Source organism: Tenrec ecaudatus, chromosome 12, assembly GCF_050624435.1.
Source record: "Tenrec ecaudatus isolate mTenEca1 chromosome 12, mTenEca1.hap1, whole genome shotgun sequence".
Classification (NCBI taxonomy): Eukaryota; Metazoa; Chordata; class Mammalia; order Afrosoricida; family Tenrecidae; genus Tenrec; species Tenrec ecaudatus.
Window position 1 is genome coordinate 32,495,650 of NC_134541.1, and position 14,404 is coordinate 32,510,053.

The following is a 14,404-nucleotide window of genomic DNA, read 5'->3' on the forward strand; positions in this document are numbered from 1 at the left end:
CAATGACCTCATAGGAAGATGCTGATGTGAGATGGGAAGGGACCTCTGAGAACAGCCCAGAGCCTGACTGTGCGGGGGGCGGAGGATGGGGTGGGAAATGGAGAAAGGTGGACCTCAGTGAGTGGGAGGAACTGAGGGGAAAGAGACCCTAGAAGAAAAGAGCGAGATGTAGAAAGAGACGGGTAGAGAGAGGAGAGCGCAGATAGAGACAGGAAGAGAGGTGGAGATGGAGTGGAGAATTGGTGGCAGACTTCTGTACAGGACACAGTGACCTTAAGCCATCCTGCGTTGTCCACTGTCCCTCAAGGTGACCTTGGCAAGTCCTCCCCGCAGCTGGCACCTCAGCCTTGCACGGCCATGAGCGATGCTGCAGATGCCCTGAGCAGCCCTCCAGCTTTGTTCCGGGCAGGAGAGAGACATTGTGAATTTGTGTTCAGCCTGTGGGCATGCCTTCTGGTGCCCAAGAGATGGTAGAACAATGGATTCCAGTGTGTCCTCACTGGGCAAACCCCATGGCTGAGACCAGATCTCAGGCCCCCTTCCTGTATCTTCTCCTCCCCAGTATCACACCCTCCCCCTCCTTGCTGTTTCTGGCAGCAGCTTCTCTCCAGAACCTTGAGTGTGTGTGTGTGTGTGTGTGTGTGTGTGTGTGTGTGTGTGTGTGTGTGTGTGTGTGTGGTGAGCAGCACTCACGCACCAACTACTCTTCGCAGGAGAGGGGATGGGACTGATCTACCAAGACAGGGCTGTGGCCAGCCTCATCACCATGCTGGGAGTGGTGGGGCCTGTGTCCAGGGAGACCCACAGAGACAAGAAGCATCAGACAAGGGGCATCAGAGGCAGGGTGGAGCTGCCAACAGCACTGAGCCTGGCACTGTCATGTCCTCTGCATCTCAGCATCACAGAGGAGAGCGACTGCACATGCTGCTAGAAGTGTGGGCTCGGGGGCCAGTTCAGCACCCATCTCTGGGCCTCATCACCCATAAAGTGGGGGACACATCTACCCCTGGGTGTCCTGAAGTCCTCATGATCCAGCCAGTCCTCCTCAGCGGCTGTCATACACGTGGTGCTGGCCAAATACTGGTTCCTGTCCCATCCCCACCTTCACAGAGATGCAATATTGGGAACAAAAAGTATGGCAAATGGTAGCTATCAGTCCGCTGCCTTCCTTGCTCCCAGGGCTCCGTCACTGATATCACGGCCTCTGACTGCCAGGGCTTTCTGCCACTGTCTAGTCCTAAGCCCCTTCTCTCATCTCTGCTCTGAAACCTTAACTACTCCCTGGGACCCATAGGAACCCTGCTCCTGGATTTGCTGGGATATTGGAAAGTGGATGCCGGTCACTGTGGATGAGATGTAGTCTTCCCTACATCACTGTGACTCTCCACTAACAGCCACCTAGGATGTTATCAATCCCTTGTCTAGGACAATGTCCGACACAGCAGTAAAACCCAGCAACTGTCAGATTGACTCTGCCTCCCGGCCTCTCCATGTTTGCCATAATCGACGTGGGTGCCAAAAATGTTTTCAAATCCCTGACATTCTGGAAGGAGTTTGCCAGGCCTTTCTTCTGAGCTACCCCAGAGCGGTTCAAACTGCCAGCCTTTGAGTCAGTTGTGGAGTGCTTCTCGGTTTTTGTCATTCAGCGATGCCAGACACACACTCTAGACCCCCACTGAACAGCTATGCATGCAAGGAGCATGGCAGAAACACCTGGAGGCAAGACACCCCTCCTCCATCTCTTCCCCCTCTCATGAATCCTCACCCCTCATCCAGGTGAGTAGATGGCATGAACTCTCCATGCAGAGCGTACCCCTGGGACACTCTGATCTGGACTGAGAGGAGCTGACTCACTGCAACAGTGATGAGGTGAAGGGACTGGAGGGGTGAGAATGGGAGCAGGAGCGCCTGTGACGAGGGTGAAGCAGGGTTCACAGGCTTGGGTCCAAACCCTCGCTCTGCCTTCACCAGCTGCATGACCTTGAGTGAATCTCATCACCTCTTGGACCTTCAGACTCTCATCTGGGGTATATACATTGGTCCATGCCACAGAACCACGCAGCGAATGAGCTCAGATGCTGCACAGAATGAAGGTCCCACCATGGGCTGGCCTGCTGGTGCCACCTGCCCAGAGACCCAGCTCCTCTGGCTCTGCCTGATGGCTTCCTAACCCACACCCCTCCAGTTACATCGGCCTCAGGGTTGCTCCCAGAACATTCCAGATCATGATGTGATGCTCCTTGTGCCTGGGGTGCTGGTTTCCTGAGGCCCAGGGTGCTCCGTCAGGTGAGGTCAGGCCTCTGTTCCTCTCAGGGGCTCTGGCCCTGACCCCATCTGAGCCTCCCCTCCCAAGTCTGTTGTCCCATCCTGCTCCGTGACCTCCCGAAATTGGATTTGTCTTTGCTTCCCACTATAAAGTCATGTTCACGAAGGCGGGGGTTCACATTGACCCTCAGCATTTAGAACATTCTTTGCACTTAGGGGGGCCTCAGACTCTTTGAATGAGTATCTGTCATTAACGTGGCGATCATCATGAGAGCAAAGTGGGTACAAGCAAATAAGCTCCACTCCCAGGCTCCCTGCCGCTGTAGGAGGGGCCGTTGGAGAAGCCGCGGTTTCCGTATTTGTAAAACGGGATGAGGGACTCCCCTGATTCTGGCTGACTGCGAGGAAGAGACTAGGACACACATGCAGGACGCACACTGGAGAATGGATGTGTACGTGTGTGGGGACGATCCACAATGGCCAGCATCCTCTTTCCATTGTCCAGCAAAGCCCGGAGCAGGTGGAACAAGGAATGCAGGGTACTGATAACCGCCATTTGTCACACCTTTGATTCTCCCTAATTTTGCTATGTTGGAAATTTTCCAAAATAGATATATAAGGATGATAAGAGATATTCAAGCCTCAGCCCAGGTATGGCACCCAGTGGGTGCTTCCCTTGTATTATGTGGCTTCTGCTTCTGGGCACTGGAGTCTTGAACAACACTGGCCTCAGTTTCCCCACCTGGAAAACACTATAAAGAGCTCTCTAAGGAATGGTGCAGTCATTGATCATGTGGGCTCTGGGTGAGACTGATCCAGGTCACCATCCCAACACTGACTTGAACTATGTGGCCTTGGCCCAGTGGCTCTGCCTCAGGGACCTGCATAGGACACCCTGACCCTCCTGGTGCTCTCCCCAATAGGGAGTCAGACACAGCAAGTCCTGAGCCAATAAGTGGCTGACAGTGAGAAGGCTTATTAGGGTTCTCATATTTCCATGATAATCGGGGTCCAGTCTGACTTGTACAGTGGGAACCATCACTGTCCAGTTGAAAAGCCTTGGCCTGGATGGCGAGTGACTCGACATTTCCTCCAGGTCTGCCTTGGGCCTTCTGGGTGAGTGTAGTCCATCCCTCCTCTCTGTGGGCTTAATCTTCATGAGGTGGCTGGAGGAAAACCTGGTCTCTCAGGCCTTGTTCAACGTTGAGACTTGAGCATGGATCTGGACAGAAAGACCTAGAGGCAGACGGTGCCCACATTGACGAGTCCTGGACGGACAATTGAATCACATCCCCTGGGCTTCAGCTCATGTATCCAGCCCACAACAGCATCAAGCTGCAGGTTATTGTTCTTGGGGGCCACCTATTGATTTGGACGCCTAACGACTGTATGCACAACAGAACAAAACAGCGCCCCATCTGCACATCCTCACAATTACTCTTCTGCTTGATCCCACAGTTTCAACCACTGAATCCATCCATTCAGTCTTGTCCAAAGAAAGAGGCTTCCCCTTTTCACCACCCGTCCACTTTACCAAACATGATGTGTTTCTTTTCCTGAGAGAGCTTCTCCCGACAACCTCTGCAAAGTCCCTGAGACACCGTGTGCCGTCCTTACATCTCAGGAGTATCCCAGCTTTTTGGTCCTTCTAGGCCAGGGTGCTTTCAAGATTCTTTGCCAGCAGCATAATTCAATTGCATCAATTCCTCTACCGTCGTCCTTATTCAGTGTTCAACTTTCACATTAGGATGAGGGGATTGAAAATTCCAGGGCCTGTGTCAGGCGCACCTTAGTCGGCAAAGTGCTTCTCTGTTAACATTCTTTAGGGGTCTTGTGCAGGTGATTTACTCAATTCAATATTTCATTGGTCTGCAGACTGCTGCGTCAGTGAGCATTGATTGTGGATTGAAGCAAGATGAAATCCTTGACAATTTAAATCTTTTCTTTATTTTTCTTGAGGATATCTTCTCTCTCTCTCTTTTTTTTAATTTGGGGGCTCTTATATCTCTTATCACAATCCACACAATCATCCCTTGTGTCAAGCACATTTGTACACATGCTGCCGTCATCATTTTCAAAGCATTTTCTTTCTACTTGAGTCCTTGATATCAGCTCATTATTCCCCATCCCTCCCTCTCCCGCCCTCTCCCGCCCTCCATCATGATAAGTTATAGTGTATTATTTTCATACCTTACATCAATTTCCCTTGATACATAATTTTCTGGATTTTAAACTGTGTGGTGTTTCCTCTCTTCTGTTTATACACCTCCACTTGTACATGAGTTGATCCATGTATAAGTTTCACATGAGCTCAATGAAGTGCTATGGAATTTCCATTTTTCTCAAGGCTATACATAGTTGGTTATGGTCCACCAAGTCCACTCATCCGAATTCTTTGCATAGTCAATAGACTAGATTAACATCCTTTTGTCATTCTCTGCTTTCAGTCGGGATCAATGTGATAACAGCAATAATATCACTTTTTCCATATCCTCTTCTGAGTCTGCCTGAATTTCTGTCAGCTCCCTGCCAAAGTACTGCCGCAGTCATTGTTGGAGGATCTTCAGTCAAATGTCATTTGCCTATGAGATTAACGATAGTGTTCTCTCATTTGCACATTCTGTTGGGTTGCCTCTTTTGAAATGGGTACAAAAATGAATTTCTCCCTGGAGTTGGCCAAGTAGTGGTGTCCCAAATTTCCTGGCATAGACGAGCGAGTGTATCATTGCTTCATCAGCTTGTTGAAAGGTTTCAATGGACTTTCCAGCAATCTCTGAGGCCTTAATTTTGTTAAATGTTTTCGATGCTGCATGAGTTTTCCTTTAACTTTATTAGTTCTTGATCCTGAAATAGTTCCTTCTTGAATGTTGACAGGTTCGTTTGGGGTATAGTGATTATGCGTGATTTTTGTGTATTATTGCCATCTCCTGTCTGTGTCTGTGTGACTCCATTTATTGAGTAAGTAGCTTGTAAGTCTTTGGTAGCCATCTTCTTTTGATGTTTCCTGCATCATTTAATAGTTTGAATCAGACACCCATATGGCTTGCACTGCCAGAAATCACAACTTCAGGAGGAATGGCATCACACCCATGATCAAATAGGAGATTTCAAGATCTATTGAAGTCCAATGCTGCCTGGGATCGAAGAACAACTACCTGAACACCAGCAACTACAGGCAATACAACCATTATTCAAATTTATGTACCTACCAAAAGCTAGTGATGAAAACCGAAAAATTTTACCATTGTCTTCAGTCAGAAATTGATAAAACATGTAATCAATTCTTATGCTTGATCCCATAGTTGCGACCCTTTGGGAAGAGATAGTGTGCCAGTGGGGGAGCATGGAGCAGAGGAGCATGCCAGCAGACGTGGAGGGAAACAAAGTAGCACATGCTCTGCAGAGAACAGTGCTAAGGAGTCACTGAAAGGGATGTCATGAGGACTTCCGGGAAGATGGCGATGATGTACGATCAGCTGCATGAAGAGTTCACTGTGTGATCACCAGATTTCTGGTCAGAGGCCACATTGGGTGACCCGGACACAATAATGGGTCTTGAAGAACCCCAGGATCTTTTCTTAGTTCTCCCACAGAGAGTTCAGCTGAGATCATCACACACTCTTTCCCTTTTTAGACCAGCTCTTTGCTTCCCTTTCTGTAGGGCAGCAATTCCTGGCATCTTCCCCTTCTCATACACTCCCTAACCTCCAACCCCATTCAGTGGCTTGTCAGGGTGGGGACGTGGCCTAGGACGAGTCTACCCTTTGAGTGCATCCTATGGACACCCGTGTGGACTCCTGGAGCCCCTGGATGCTGGAACCAATTGCAGCCCAGAAGAGTAGAGTTCCCATTGGGAATATCCCTAGCTGAGGTCCAGGTCCCTCTCCTGGTGCCAAGGGCACAACGGGTCTCTGAATATACCCCTCTCTTACCCCACAACCAAACGTCTGGAACTTGTTCCCTCCACTTCAGTAACACACATCCTCCTTTAACTTACCAAGTAAAATTGCATTTCCCATAACTCTCTTCTCCAACTCATCAAAAACGACTACACTTAGCAGGAAGGATTCCTATGATTGATACCACCTCTTAAAAGCTATACCTTAAACCGAGCTGATTCCAGGAACCCAAGTGGAAGGTGAATTATGAGAGTGACGAGTGCAACGAATGTATAAGGGTGCTTTGCTCATTTGATGTATGTACAGATTGTGATAAGAGCCTTATGAGCCCCAATAAAAAGATTAAAAAAAATGATTAGGGCAGATAATGTACGGATGTGCTTTATACAATTGATGTATGTATATGTATATGTATGGATTGTGATAAGAGTTGTATGAGCCCCTAATAAAATGTAAAAAAAAAAAAGCTATACCTTAATCCTCCTTCTCACCCAACTAACAATCCTTCCTTATCTACACACAATATGTTTTATAGCACCAATGTGATCCTCCCCTACCGTAAAGAGCCAGCCCCTTTCTGCTACACATCCCAAAAGAGTATGCATCACCTTTAGCTCAGCCAAAACTGCAGCACAAACAACAGCTAACATCAGCAGCTACCATAAAAAATAGAAAGAAACAAGTAGATTACTCAAGGTGCCCCAAACCCAATTGTTTACACACAAAAAGCCCTTGAACTGCCAGAGAAAGAATGCATTAAAATATTGATTAGGCGTGTACCAGAAATTAGGGGATCAATCATGAAGACTAATAAATAAATAGAGATCTAGAATCCTCACACTAGAACGAAAATGTAGGAGCTAAGGAATGACATAGTGGAAATCGGAAAAAAAGATGAATAACCTCAACAACAGAATGAAAGAAATAGAAAAGCAAATCAGCGATCTCACAGATAACCAAGCAGAATTCCACAAACAAGAGAAACAATCAAACACAAAAAGCAAACGAATCTGAAGAAAGCCTGAGAATGATGTGGGATACCATGAATTGAAACAATATTTGAATATTGAGGTACCAGAGCAGGAAGAAAGAAATAAGCCTACAATTAAAATAGGAAGGAATTCTTGGAAGGAAATTTCCCCAATATCACAAAGGAGTGGACAATAACCATTCAGGAAGAACAGCAATCGCAGAGAACACTGCGATTAGATTAAATGCCCCCAAAACCACATCAAGACATGTAGTAGCTCATTACCCAATTTCAGGGGAAAAGAGAGAATCATGAGAGCAGCTAGAGGGGGGAAAGCAGTCACATACAAGGTAAACAGGTACAAATATGAGCTTATACCTCTCTGCAGAGATCATGCAAGACAGAAGAAAGTGGAGCAAAGTAATTTGAAATTTGAGAGGAAACAATTTCAATCCAAGAATCCTTTATCCTGCAAACCTTTCCATTAAAATTGACAGAGAAATGAAAAACCACCACAGGGCATAAAACCAACCAGAAAGCAACACACTGAAAACAGTACCCAAAACATTACACATGCAACGGAGAAACAAAGGCAAGAAAAAACTCACACACACACACACACACACACACACACACACACACACACACCACCCTAGAAAGGAGAATAAAAGAAAATAGCAAACAAAAATAGTGGATGATGGCAACTGATCTACATTTAGATTGAATTACACAGCATGTTAATAGTTTAAATGCACCCATTAAAAGACAAAGACTAGCAGACTGGATTAGACAACAAATTCATCCATTCACTTGCTGCCTTTAAGGGACACATCTCAAAACTCACAGACAAACATAAACTGAGAGACTAATGATAGAGAACTATGTACCAAGCTAATGACATTTTTTTTTAAAAAAGCAGGGTTGGCAGTACTAATCTGTGGCAAATAGACCTCAAGGTACATGATATAAGGAGAGATAAAAATGGGCATTACACAAACTTCACGACATCAATAGACCAAGAACCCATAAGTATAGTAAATATATGTGCACTCAATGAAAGACCCCCCAAATTTGTCAATGCAACTCAAATATATGAGAAGAGAAATTGCCGGATAAACAATTAGAGTAGATTATTTCAGTACACTGCTTTCAAAGAAAGATAGGTCAACCGGTAAGAAACACAATAAAAAAATCTGAAGAGCGACAATACAATTGGACAACTTGACTCCTAGCCATTTTCAGAGCCCTCCAACCAACAGCAAAAAATACACAATCTTCTCCAGTGCGCATGACTCATATTGTAAAATAAACCACATGCAGGGATGTGAGGCAAACCCATAAAAGTCATTCAAATCATCTCTAACCACAGCACTGTAAAGCTGGACATCAACAATAGAAAGACGAATAAAACAAAGGCAAACTCTTGGACACTCAATAATACACTTCTCAAAAATTAATGGGTAATAGCTGAAATTAGAGCAGAAATCAGGAAGTTCCTAGAAACCAATGAGATCGACAATACAACATACCCAAACCTATGGGATGCAGCAAAGGAAGTTATCACAGGTTACTTTATTGCAATAAATGCACGCTTGCAAAAAGAGGAGAAAGATATGGTCAGCACCTTAACTCAGCACCTCCAGCAGCTATAAAACGGAGTCAACAGTATAATCCTTCCAAAGCAAAAGAAAGAAATCATAAAAATTAGAGTGGAAAGAAAAGAACTGTAGAGCAGAAGAACCATGGGGGGAAAATAAACAAAGCAAAAAGTTGGTTCTTTGATAGCATCAACAAAATCAACACACTGCTAGCAAAATTATCAACAACAACAAAAAAGAAGGAGCAGACGTCAATAACTAGAATCAGGGATGAATCAGGGGAAGTCACAAGAGAGCCAAATGAAATAAAAATATTAATTATGCAGTATTATGAAATACTGTATTCAAAAAAATTCAATAATTTGGAGGCTATAGACAAATACCAGGAATTCACTCTCTCCCCAGAGTAATGCATATGGACATTAAGAACTTGAACAGTTCTTCCATAGCAAAGAAGAAATAGATAAAATCATCAAGAAACTCCCACAATTAAAAAGCTCCACTCCAGATACCTTTGCAGGAGAATTCTACCAAGCATTTAGAGAAGAGCTGACACCAATCCTACAGAAAATCTTCCAGAACATATAAAGAGACAGCGAACTCTCAAACTCCTTCTATGAAGCCAGCATAACCCCAATATCAAAACTGGACAAAGACCGTACAGGATAGGGAATTACAGATGGATAGCACTCATGAGTATAGATGCAAAAATCCTCAACAAAATCTTAGCTAATAGAATCCAACAACATATCAAAAGAAATGACACATCATAACCAAATGAGATTTATACCAGGGCTGCAGGGATGGTTCAACATTAGAAAAACTATTAATGTAATCCACCACATCAACAAGAAAATGACAAGAACCATATGATCATATCAAGTGATGCAGAAAAAGCATTTGATAACATGCAACACCCATTCCCAATGAAGATTCAAGAATAAAGGATTCAAAGGGAAAATCATCAGGACAAGAAAAGTCATATATGAAAACACAAAAACCAATATTACACACAAGGGAGAAAAGCTGAAAACATTTCCAGTCAATAAGGAAACCCAACAAGAACGCCCCTTGTCCCCACTTCTATTCAGTATTGTGCTGGAAGTCCTAGCCAGTACCATAAGACAATGGTAAGATATCAAGAGTGTACAACTGAGTAAAGAAGAAGTGAAACGTATGGCATTTTCAGACAATATGATTTTATATATTGAGAGTCTTAAGGGTCCACAACAGGATTGCTGGAAACAATAGAGGAGTTGAATAGAGCAGAAGGTACAAGATTAATAAGCAGAAATGAACTGAATTCCTATATACCAGCGACGGTAATGCAGAAAATATGCCAATGAATTTGTTCCATTCACAATAGCCATGTAAAAGCGAAATACCTAGGAAAAATGTAACCCCAAATCAAAAGATCTGTAAGAAGGGAACTACAGAACATTACTGCAAGAAACCAAAAGGGGTCTGCACAAATGGAAGCTTGTCCCATGTTCATGGATGGGAAGACTCAACATAGTGAAAATGTCAATACTACCTCAAGCAATCTACAAATCCTCAAGCAACCTACAATCCCAGGGAAAAGCCCAGCATCCTTCTTCAAAGGAATGCAGAAACACATTACCATCTTCCTGTGGAAAGGGAATAGCCCCAGGGTAGGTAAAGAACCCCTCAAGATAGGTGGTCTTGCACACCTGACTTCAAAACCTACTCTACTGCCACAGTTGTCAAAACAGCCCAGTATTGATGTAACAATATATACTCAGGCCAATGGATCAGGGCAGAAAACCCCCAAATAAAAACATCCACATACAGAGAACTGATTTTTGACAAAGGGAAACAAAACAAAAACAACCACCGAATGGGAAGCAGGTGCCCTCTTCAATAAACGGTGTCAGAAAGGCTGGATATCCACATGCAGAAGAATGAAATAGGACCCACATCTCACTCCGTGCACAAGAACAAACTCAAGGTGGATTGGATCAAAGACCTAAATGCAAAACCTAAAGCTTTTAGGATTCTCAACTAGAAAATTGGGACAAAGCTAGGAGCTCTAGTTCAGGAAATGGGCTGGCTATCAGGAATAACAAAGGAAACACGTCTCGTGAAAGATACATTAGATGTGTGGGACCAATTAAAAATAAAATACTTGTGCACATCAAAAGAGTTCATTAAAAGTGTAAAAAGAGAACCAACACACTGGGAAAAGATATATAGAAACCACACAAGAGACAAAGGACTAATTACTAAAATCTACAGAATTTTACCAGTTTACGACAAGAAAACACCCAGCAACTCCCTGAGAAAGTGTGCAAAGGCCCTGAATAAATGATTCACAAAGGACGACACTCAGATCGCTAGGAAAGCTAGGAAATGCAAGTCAAAATAACCAGGAGATACCACCTAATGCCCATAACTGCAGCCCAAATTTTAAAATCCGAGAACAAATATTGGAAATGTGGTGAGATTGGAACTCTTATCCACGGCTGGTGGACTTGTAAATACGTACAGCCGCTGTGGAAGACGATAAGGTGAAACCTAAAACAGACGGCAAATGAGCTACCATACTAGCCAGTGATCCCATTACTGGGCATACACCCAAAGGAAATAAGAAACAGATCACAAACAGATGTTTTCTCCCGCATGTTCATCGCAGCACAGTTCACAATAGCAAGAAGCTGGAACCAGCCTAAATCCCCATCAATATCAAAGTTGGAAACAAAGAGGAAGGAACAGTAGTTTGAAAATGCTTCCTTCTTGACAGAAATGAATCTGGAGATTACACGATAACATTTTGCAAGATTAACAACTTCCTCATCACAATATGTTTTGCAACCACACAGTGGCAACTATACACCTGGACTCCTCTAAACAGAGCAGCCGACATCAATAGACTACACCTGTGCTCAGAGACGGTGCAGACGCTTGATAGCAGCAGTGAACACAAGGCCAGGGGCTGACTGTGGGCCACAACATCAATCACTCATACTTACATTCAGTTTGCAGTTGCGAGAATTAAAGCAACTCCAAGAGAACCAAATGTGAATTAGAATATATACCACCTGAATTCTGAAAACTGATTTGATGAATTGAGCACTGAAGATAGAAATATGCAAAGACCCGGATTAAGAAAATGAAAAAACTAATAGGCTCATCGTATCTTGATCTGAAGGCTCTAAAGAAAAAAATCAAGACTCGAGTTATAGTATCGAAAGATGCCATGGGCACAAATATTGAACATTGCAGGAAGCACGAGAGGAGATGGGAGAATACACAGAAATACTGTACCCAAAAGAACTAGTTGACTTTCAAACTTCCTGAGAAATAGTGTAAGATCAAGAACCAGTGAAAATGAAGGAAGAAAGCTAAACTTCCCTGAGGCATTTGTTAAATACAAGACTGCAGTCGTTGACAAATTTTCAGTTGACATATTTCAACAAGCCGGTGAAGCACTGGAGCCACTCACTCCTCAATGGCCCCCAAATTTGGAAGACACCCATTTGGTTAATTGAATGGAAGTTCCATATTTGTATCCATTTAAAATAGGTGACTCAACAGAATGCACAAATTATAGAACAACATGATGCATATCACATGGAAATAAAATTTGGCTAAGGATCATTCAACAACGGTTGCTTCTGTAGTACATTGAGAGGGAGCTGTCTGAAGTTCAGGCTGAATTGAGAAGAGGATATGCAACAAAGGCTGTCAGGATGAAAGCAGAGAACGTGAGAGAGACGTTCGCTTATGTTACGATGCCTATGCCAGGCGTTGGGCTGTGTGTCATCAGAAACCATCAGTAGCCTTGTGGGGAACAGGAATTCCCAACTCCTTGATGGCGCTCCTGTGGGACTTGTAGAGACCAAGAATCAGTGTGTGAACAGAACAAGAGCGTTCTGCCAGGTTCGACATCAGGCATGCTGTGCACCAAGATGGCATCTGGGCCACAACTATTCAATCTGTGCGCTTCATACATGATACGAGAAGCTGGACCTTATAAAGAAAAATGTGATATCAGGATTGGAGGAAGATGACACACCTGGCTTTCTGAAAGTGAGGAGGTTAAGACCAGCGGTTCTCAACCTGTAGGTCACGACCACTTTGGAGGTCGAACAACCCTTCCCAGGGGCTGCCCAATTCATAACAGTAGCAAAATTTCGGTTATGAAGTAGAAACGAAAATCATTTTTATGGTTGTGGTTCATCGCATGAGGAACTGTATCAAAGGGCCACGGCATGAGGGAGGTAGAGAACCACTGGTTTAGAAGAACTTGCTGCTGAAGACCAAAGTTCAAAACTTACAGTAAAAAAAAGCCAAACAAATTCCTCACAACTTGACCAATGGGTAACATCATGCTAAACAGAGAAGAGATTGCAATTATTAAGGATTCCATCTTGCTTCTGTCCACAACCAATGCTCGTGGATGCAGCAGTCAAGCAATCAAAGGGCACATTGTATTTGGAAAGCAGCTGCTCCAGACCTCTTACAGTGCTGCAGACAACGATGTCACTTTGAGGACTCAGGTGCACCTGACCCACGTCCTGGTATTATTTTCAATCACCTACTGTGTATATGGAAGTTGGATATGACATGAGGAAGACCGAAGAAGAATTGATGCATTTGAATTATGGTGCTGGTAAAGAATATTGAAAGTACCATGGACTCACAAAAGAACACACAAATGTGTCTTGGAAGAAGTACAACCAGAATGCTCCTTAGCAGCAGGATGGTAAGACTTTGTCTGATGTCCCTTGGACACTTTATCAAGGGAGACCCGTCCGGAGGAAAGGACATCTTGCTGGTAAAGGAGGACAGAGGGAAAGGAAGGCTCTGGACAAAGTGGGTTTACGCAGTGATCACAACAAAGGACTCAAACCCAGTGCAATAGTTTATTGTGCCAGCCTGGCCGATAAACACAAGTAGGATTAATTGAAGGGCGGAGGGATAAATGGCTCGGTGAGCCTCGCCTTGCTTGTTCTGTGCCTCAATTTAAAGGAGTACACTACCTGTGGGATGCCTAGCCTGCGGACTGTGTCGCTGTAAGGTGAGGTCCCTTTAAGCCCACACGATTGGAATGTTCATCTCTGGAGCTGGGGACCGACAGTTGACAGTTGGGGACCTGCCTTGCTGTTTGCTGCCTGGATATATATAGCCCAGCTCTCTCTACAGAAAGGGACTGGCAACTGGCAGCTCTCAAGTCTTCAAGGACTGCCAGTGTCTCACTGCTTTATAATTTAACTGTTAATTTCTTGTATTATCTATCTGTATATAATTTAATGGCTCATTTCTTGTATTATATATCTATCTCTATAAATACATTTATATATAATTACTAGCAATCTGGTCTGTCTCTCTAGAGAACCCTGTCCAACACACCCAGTGATAACGGTGAGGATGGCACAGGCGGTGGGGGCCATTCTGTTGAACAGCATTACTGCGTCATCACAGACACAGCCCCGCCAACCACGACAGCTCTCAAGAGCAGCTTTCAGAATTTCTTCTGCCCTCTCTCTCTCTCTCCCGCCCCCCTCACTTCCTCTCTCTCCTTTTAAAATGATTGGTTTCTTTCTTCGTGTATGATGTGTCTGATTTCATCCCTAATCTTATCTGGTCTTCATTCATCGTGTTGAATGTTTCAAATCTATTCTTGAGAGAGTCTATGGATTCTTAAAGGA